Here is a 9,603-nt window from a genome sequence, read left to right as displayed (position 1 = left end):
TACATACCAAACCCGATGCGGTGTTTCAAATGCCAGCACTTTGGGCACACTCAGCCTTCCTGCAAGGCCACTACCGCCCTTTGTGGTAAGTGTAGTCTGCCTGATCATGGGACCGAACCTTGTTCTTCAGGTCCCAAATGCATTAACTGCCAAGGCGAGCACCCAGTCTGGCATCGTGACTGCCCCTCTTTCCAACAAGAGAAAAAAATCAGAGAGTTGGTCGTCACAGAGAAAATCTCTGCTGGTGAAGCCAAACAACGTCTCCGTGACAGTATACGCACCACTTTACCTGTGCCATTCGCTACAGTTGCTGCAGCTGCTCTTACCCGTCGCAGTATAGGGGTACAAACCAGCGACGTGTCCACGCAAACAACAACGCTTCCTGTAGTAGCTCGTCCTGCTTCGAGGAAACCAGCAACCACTCCTCGCTCCACAGAGAACAAGTTGAAGCAGGTTCACACAAAAGAATACTTCCTGAAGACCAGTAGCTCTCCAGTCAGGGTAGCAGCCACCACCCTGAAACTTAAGGCGCAGCTGAAAGCTGCCCGGCGGGCGCTCAAAGCACCCGCCCACACTCCTCCTCGCTCATCCCCTTCGCCCTCTGTGTCCTTACCCGAGGACATGATACAGGACGAAGCCGCGGATGAAGAATTTATCAAGGTGACAGGGCCTAGAAATAGAGTACGCCTTAAAAGGTAACAATCACACCTACAGCTATGGCTTATTGTCTCCAATGGAACCTTAACGGTTTCCGTACACATCTCGAGGAACTGCAAATTCTAATATCTGAATTTGACCCTGCCATTATATGTCTCCAAGAGACACATTTTCGTCCAAATGAGTCAGTGATTCTGAACGGATACACGCTTTACCGCACCGACAAGCTTCCTGAGGGTCGTCGTGCACACGGTGGTGTTGCAATCGGTGTTCGAGATAACATCCACTCAACGCCAATCTTTCTCACCACCCCCCTCCAAGCTGTCGCCGTGCGGGTCCATCTACCACAGCCAATATCTGTGTGCTGTGTCTACATCACAAGGGAGGAGCGATTCTCTCTTGAGGACCTCCTTGCTATATTCGAACAACTTCCGTCTCCTGTAGTTCTTTTGGGCGATTTTAATTCCTACCATTGTTTGTGGGGCTCCGTTCGTACAGAACCCCGGGGTCAAATTGTAGATCAATTCCGTGAGGCATCAGATTTAACGTTGCTGAATGATGGGACTCCCACATATTTCAGCCCTTCCTCTGGCACATATTCTGCGTTGGACTTGTCCTTTTGCAGTCCCAGCCTTGCTCCTACCACATCTTGGAGCGTTCATCCTGATCTCTGTGGGAGTGATCACTTCCCTCTCATTCTTACCTTCGAACATCTTCAGCAATCACGTGAACAACACCCTCACTGGAATCTCAGTCGGGCCGACTGGGAAGCCTTCGAGCGTGCAGTGGACCTTGAAGTCGATCTAGCGTGGACTTTACCACCAATCGACGCCTTAGATGTCTTTGTGTCAGGAGTGCATGATGCTGCACGCACCTCCATTCCACATCCCAGTGGACCTGCGAGGCGACGCCCAGTCCCCTGGTGGACTGCGGAGATCGGTGCAGCCATCAAGGACCGCAATCATGCTCTCGATCGATTTAATAGGAACCACACTGCCGCAAACCTCGAGCAGTTCCGCATTAAACGTGCCCGTGCCCGTCAGCTCATTCGAGCCAGTAAGAAGGCGTGCTGGGTCCAATACGTGTCTTCTCTGACGAAGCAGGCTTCGTCGAAAGCCGTTTGGACCAAAGTACGTCGCATCCAGGGGGTGCATCTACTCCACTGAGCGCTCTGGAGCACGATGGGACGTTGTACACAGATTCCGGAGACATAGCTAATATCTTGGCCACGCAGTTTTCTGGTGCGTCTAGCTCTGTAAATTATGAACCACGTTTCCGCCGTGAGAAGCAACGTCAGGAACGACGCCCTCTAGTTTTTCGAAGTCATAACACCGAGCCCTACAACTCTCCATTCACTGAAGGGGAGTTCGATCAGGCACTTCGAGATTCTAAGAACACAGCTCCTGGAGTGGACAAGATCCACTATGAGATGCTTCGTCATCTGCCCATTGGAGCAAGAAATTTCCTTCTGGCGGTATTCAACAGGCTTTGGTTGGAGGACTCTTTCCCCACTTCCTGGAAAGAAGCTATTATTGTTCCCATCCTGAAACCAGGTAAACAACGCACCGCAGCCTCGAGTTACAGGCCTATTGCCTTAACTAGCTGTGTGTGCAAGTTGATGGAACGCATGATCAACAAGCGTCTCACCTGGTTTTTGGAGGAAAACTGCTTGATAAGTAATTTTCAATGTGGTTTTCGCTCCAACCGTTCCACACTGGACCATCTGGTTCAGCTGGAAACACACATTCAGGATGCATTCCTCAACAAGGAACATTTAGTTGCAGTTTTCTTTGACCTCCAAAAAGCATATGACACAACGTGGCGTTTTGGCATCCTAAAGCAGCTCCATTCTTGGGGCGTCCGTGGCCATATGGCGTACTTTATTAAAAACTTTTTATCTGATAGTTTTTTCCGCGTACGTGTTGGGAACTCCTTTTCGGATCTTCAAGAACAAGAGAACGGTGTCCCGCAGGGCAGCGTATTAAGTGTGACTCTGTTTGCCATAGCAGTGAACAGTGTTATGGCGAGCATTGTTGCCCCTGTACATGGTCTTCTGTATGTAGACGACCTCACGATCTTTTGTCGCTCACGGAATCTCGCGTCAGCTTCTCGTCAACTCCAACTGACGATAAACCGTTTGGTTGAGTGGTCCTCCCAAACAGGTTTCACCTTCTCATCCGAGAAATCCGTGTGTGTTCACTTTTGTCGTCAACGTACATGTCATTTCGATCCTGACCTGTACTTGGGGAAATCTCCCCTGTGCTTCGTGAATGAGGTCCGCTTCCTGGGCCTCATTTTCGATAAGAAATTAACATGGCTACCTCACCTTCGCCAGTTAAAGTTCTCTTGTCTTCGAGTTCTCAACTTTTACGTGTTTTATCCCATACTTCCTGGGGTGCTGATAGGACGGTACTGCTTCGATTGTATCGTGCACTCATCAGGTCGAAGCTTGATTATGGATGTGTTGTGTATTCTTCTGCCCGCCCATCTAGACTTCGCATCCTAGACACCGTCCACCATGCTGGTATACGTGTGTGCTCTGGTGCTTTTCGGACCAGCCCTATCACCAGTTTGTACGTAGAGGCATCTGAGCCGTCGCTGTCTCTGCGAAGACAGCGGCTCGTAGTGAACTACTTCCTCCATCTTCGCTCGATGCCTTCACATCCCTCATTTCACACCATCTCAGACATGAATAGGCTGGAAAGGTATCGGCTCCATCCTAGTGCCACTAGACCATTTGGTGTTCGTGCAGACGAGATCCTGTCAGCACTTGGTGTTGACAGTGATCTTCCTGGCGTCTCTCCACTCATTCCGCCTCTCCCTACCTGGGAGTTTCCTGCACCTTCCATCGATTTTTCTCTAACTGCTCTTCCAAAAGCAGAAACACCAATGGTTGTATACCAGCAACGGTTTTTAGAACTTCGTGCGCAGCATCCCAATTTTAATGTGTTTTACACGGATGGGTCCAAGACAGTGGAATCAGTTGGTTGCGCCTTCGTCCTAGACTCTCAAAGTTCCAGTTACTCGCTTCATCCTGCGTGTTCCATCTTTACGGCAGAGTTATACGCCATTCTAAAGGCACTGGACTTTGCAGACATCAATGGTCTGAAGAAAGTCCTTGTGTGCAGTGATTCGACCAGCGTGTTGCAGACCCTGGATTCGCCGTATTCCCGGCATCCGGTAGCGCAACGCATATTCAGACGGCTTGTGTCCTTATCAGCCAGTGCGGATGTACACTTCTGTTGGGTCCCTAGCCACGTGGGCATTCAGGGGAACGAAGCAGCTGATGCTGCCGCCAAGTCTGCTGATGCAGATGGCGATGTTCTCGTCCACCTTTTGCCTGCTAGCGACCTGCAGAACGTGTTCCGTTGTCGCCTTCTTGACACTTGGCAGGCCGAGTGGGATACGGAAACGGGGAACAAGCTTCACGCTATTAAGCCCACCATAGGTGCTTGGCGTTCCTCATCCCGTCCCTCTCGGCGAGAAGAAGTTATTCTTACCCGCATGCGTATAGGACACAGCCGTCTAACGCATGGTCACCTGCTCCAAGGGCTGGACCCTCCGTTGTGTCGTGCTCGTAATGTTATTTTAAGCATCCGACACATTCTCGTTGAATGTGTCGATCTTGCTTACCTCCGGCAGACTTTTAACCTTTCCGGCTGTTTGTCATCCCTCTTGGGTGATGACAGCAGTATTTTATCCCATGTTTTTAGGTTTTTGCGAAGAGCTGGACTCTTCCACCGTCTGTAAGGAGGTTTTTAGTTCGTTTTTTCTGACTTTTTAATGTGTCGTGTTTGTCTCGTGCAGGTCTCTTTACAACCTTGCACTTTTAGTTTTTCCAAGGGGCTATCTACACCCCTTTTTTAAATTTTAAGTCAGAATTTTAGATAAGGGGACATTTCCCCGTATACATAGAAGGGTGCGAAATGGCCTTAAGTGCCGACGCACCCACAAATTTTAATTCAATTTCAATTTCAATGATTCTTTTTATTTCTGCAAAACAATTTTATTTCACACCCCAGAGTAATTTTCTTGCATGTGTACATGCATCTGGACAAGTACTGACTTAACCAATTAACGCATGAGAGTGGAAGCAAGGGCATGGAGGGGAAAATGTGGCTGCAGCTACCATCCGTTTGCATCAGCGCACACTGCTTTGCTCTGCCCACTTGCTTTCTCCCCTTCACTACCAAATAGTCTTGCTCCACGGATTCCCAAGACAAAATATAGGTAGTTCTCTACTAGTAAACTTCACAAAATTATTGGTTAAATTAGTTTAGTTTTCATTCTCATGTGCTTTCAATAAAACCTTTGGGTGGGGATATTTTTTTGGACCAAACTGTAGTACACTCTACAATGGGAATTTTATAATATTGTCCTAATTTACTCACAGGAAAAGCTAGAGCATAGTTATAGTTACTTGTTCTTTGGATTACAACCTTTAAGTGATCTTGCAATAATTGAAAACAGATTAATGAAGAATGTGAAATGTACTTTGACAAGAGGTGGTGAGAACATGAAATAACTCGAGTACGTCGTTCAGGGGTAAATTCTCATTAGTGACCCAATTTTGAGCTGGGAAGTATTGAATGAATTGTATATCTCATTAATATCTGTGTCTTTTAAGAATAAAGTCCTTATATGTGTTTTAGTGGCTCTAAAACTCCAATCTTTGTACTGCTGGGTCGGTTATAATGGAAGTATTTCCTAGTGAAGCAGGTAAATTTTCCCAATCTAGATAGATTGAAGTGACAGGAGTATACTGCAATCGATATATCAAGGGTAGAAGATATAAAAGTTCTCATGGTCAGTGCATTAGTAGTTGTGGCGAGAGACATCTTAATAAGGAGGAAACGTATGGTCAGTCATGCTGTCATGGTTAAATGTGCTGGAGCATGTCCAGGATTGTGTCTACGCGGAGTAGGTTTACGTATTGGTCTATTCCTAGTTGGAATATGGAGTATAGAAATTCCGTCGTTCATGAAAAAGATATGATTAGGATGAGAGTGATTAATTCGTCTAAAAATTGGAGTTGCCTTGCATCAACATTTCATGTACTATTTCCCTATCCAATAAAGGATTATCCCAAAAAATAAAGAATTAGTGAGATTATTATATAGATAAGAATATCATCTAATGTGTCTATACCAAAACTTAAGGCTTCAACATAGTTAATTTGATTAAGAGCAACCATTTGAGTGGTTAACAGTCGAAATTTATATATAGTCGATGCAATCAAAATAGTGAGACCTATATTCCATATTACTAAAAGTGAAGTTTTAATATGACTGCTTCCTGAGTAAGGAAGATTTGGCAAGTCTTCTGAGTTGTCTAAATTATTTAATGTCATTTGTCATGGGTTCAGTTTGAGTTGTAATCTTTAGGAAAGGAATCTTTTCTGGCCACGCTGTATCTAAACAATTGTTAAAGTGATTAAATTCAGCAACTTTAGTTCCAGCAAATAATACATCGATCTTCAAGGTTGGAACTTTTGCCCATGAGGCAGGTAATATGTGATAGAATTTAATATCGTCGCTGGTCTTACTTGAACAAGGAAAAGTTTGGGGGATGAATGTTTCTTTAGTTATAGTGAGAGAGCAGTGGCAAGGCAATGTTATTTCTAGTGCTCCGGGTTCGTTAGCATATGTATGGAGATTAAACGTCTCGTTATGACACTCGCCTGTTATCACTAAAGGCGGATTTGTTATGACATAATGGTCTGGAGCTATTTCCGTCATAGCACTGAAACATGCAGTGTCTTCCTAGATCTTTTATTGTGGCACCTTGTCGTATCTTTGTGCACAAGAGTTTCCTAAAGTTGCATCGTGACCGTAACGTGGGATATAACACATAGGTGAATTGTGGGAATCACATGTGGATAGAAAGGTTCCTGATAGAAGTTGAATAGATTGAGAACTTGTTGCTGAAAATAGAGGTGGGTGTATTATATTGCAAGTATTATTTTCCCATGAAAAGGGGACTGCTAGGAATTCTTCTAATATTACATTTTCACCAATTCTCGTAATATGGATTTTTTTCAGAATAATTGACACTTGTTTTTCTTGTATGTACGCATTGCTTGCATTATAGAATTATTTTCCTGTAGTTTCCGGTTATTACAAGCATAAGAAAACAGTTTTTTCTCCTGACGTTTCAGGAGAACACAATTACAATTACTTTATATTTGATGGCAAAATCTATCAGCAAAGTAATGGTCTATCAATGGGAAACCCAGTATCCGGAATCATCTCCAGCATTTTCCTTCATTACATAGAATCTCCAATTGTTAATACGATAGGTGCGGATATCAAACTCTACATCAGATATGTAGATGATGTGCTAATTATTGCTAAAAATGAGAACACCATCATGGACGTATTTAAATTGTTAAATGAATCACATCGTTGCATAAAATTCACTTGCGAACCCATGAATAACAATGTAATTTCTTTCCTTGATCTGCAAATTAAGACAACTGACTCAACAATTCAAACATCAGTCCATAGGAAAAAATTAGCAGGGGAAAAATACATCCATGCCATTCACGTATAACAATGGATAACATATTTTTAATTTTTTTCCTGAGAGCACAAAGATTTGATTTGATTTGATTTTAAAATTTTGGGTGCGTCAGCACTTAGGCTATTTTGCACCCGTCACATTATACGGGGTCCAGCCCCTTAGCTTTACAAAGAACAACTCTAACGTTGCATAAGTAAAATCTTAAAAGCTTAAAATGTTCTGACTTTCCTTAAAAGCTGAGGCTGTAAAGGGGCACTCAGCACACACAAGGACAAAAAACAGGACAACACACAAAAATTATACTGGCCAGAGTGCCAGTCGCCAGAGCCTCGTTTGTCTGCAAAACGCAGTCCAGGGTGTTCTAATGTGGAAGTGATGTTGACATTTGGGTGTACTACGTGGAAAATTACCCCTTACACCCCCGAGAGCACAAAGACTATGTTCTAATAATGAGGATATCAAAAATGAAGAAGAAAGGCTTTTTAATATAGCAAAAGAAAATGGCTTTCACACTAACAGAATAAACCAAATCAAAAAACAAGTCGCAAGAAAACTAAAGGAAAAGAGAAATACAGACAAAGATGAAAAATCTGTTGAAAAGAAATTTGTGTGCATTCCATTCCACAAGGGATTCTCACATAAAATTGCAAAAATTTTTAGAAGTTTTAATTTCAAAATTGTTTTTAAATCACCAAGAAGTTTGGAATGTACATTTAATGAATTCAAAATGAGAAACTCTCTACCAGATGTGGAAACCACAGGAATGAATATATAATATAAGTTGTTCATGTTCAAAGGATTATGTGGGACAAACAGCAAAGTAAATGGCAATAAGATGGCATGAACACGATTTGGACATTATAAACCTAAACCCAAGAACAGGTTTGTCAACTCATATAATCGAAGAGAAGCAATTGATTAAAAAGAGAAGGGTTTTAAAAAGATTAACGGGAAACACAGAGTTGAATGTCTGGGAAGCTTCATTCATTGCAGAAGAACACTGGAATAAATTAAATAATGAAAATGGTAACATAGATTCAGTATGGAGTTTTCTTTTTCACAAATGGAGTAAGCCACCATCTTTAAAATTTAATGTAACAGAAAACATCAAGAGACTTTGTGAAAACAATGATGAATTTGAATTACCTGATTATATTTGGGATTCATAATTTAAAAATAAAACAGACTGCTTTTTTCACAGTTAAGTTGCTATATTACAACAATGTAACATTGACAACATCCATTATATAACGGATTCTTTTTGTTTAAAAAATTACTAACCATTGTTATAACTGTATCTTTAGTCAAAATGAAAATAAATGTCTGATGAAAGGAGTGTGTGTTCTCCTTAGACGTCACAAAGAAGAACTGTTTTCTTATGCTTGTAATAACCGTAAACTACAGGAAAATAATTGCCACTTATGTTGTGAATAAACAGTGGGCCAAGGGCATAGTGTAATACTTAATTAACTGAGAAATTGGAACTGGGGTGTAAGGAGTGACCTTCCACGTAGTACACCCAAATGTCAACCTCGCTTCCACATTAGTACACCCTGGACCGAAGACTAACGAGGCTCTGGCGACTGGCCCCATGGACAGTATCATTTTGTTTGTATTGTTCTGTTGTCCTTATGTGTGCTGAGTGCCCCTTTACAGCCTCAGCTTTTAACAGAAGTCAGAACATTTTAAGATTTTTAATTATGCAACGTTAGATTTGATTTGATTTTGAATTTAAAATTTTGGGAGCGTCAGCACTTAGGCTATTTTGCTCCCGTCACATTATACGGGGGCCAGCCCCTTATCATTACAAATAACAACTCTAGCGTTGCATGACTAAAAATGTTAAAATGTTCTGACTTCTGTTAAAAGCTGAGGCCGTAAACGGTCACTCAGCACACACAAGGACAACAAACAGGACAACACACACAAAATTATACTGGCCATAGTGCCAGTCGCCAGAGCCTCGTTAGTATTTTGTCCAGGGTGCACTACGTGGAAGTGAGGTTGACTTTTGGGCGCCTACGTGGAAGGTCACCCCTTACACCCCATGCAACGTTAGAGTTGTTCTTTGTAATGATAAGGGGCTGGCCCCCGTATAATGTGACGGGAGCAAAATAGCCTAAGTGCTGACGCTCCCACAATTTTAAAAGAAAGAAAGAAAGAAAGAGGAATTGGAACTGCTAACTGGTAATCCTTTTCCCCTAAGGTAAAATGTAAACGTTCTAAATCTCTTCTCGAAACTTGAGGTGTGATTAAAATTAAGGGAATTTTATTAGCAAAACATGATGTTCTTATTTCTCTTAATTCTGAATTTCTGGAGTTACTTATAATGAGTTGGTGTAAAATAACACTGTAAGGCAATTTTACTTACGTATTTGTGAGTCTACTCCTTGAGTTAGCTACGTTTCGTGGAAGCGACTGCCC

This window comes from Lepisma saccharinum, chromosome 12 (assembly GCF_977018435.1).
Source record: "Lepisma saccharinum chromosome 12, izLepSacc3.1, whole genome shotgun sequence".
Taxonomy (NCBI): Eukaryota; Metazoa; Arthropoda; class Insecta; order Zygentoma; family Lepismatidae; genus Lepisma; species Lepisma saccharinum.
Note: the sequence above shows the minus strand (reverse complement) of the source record.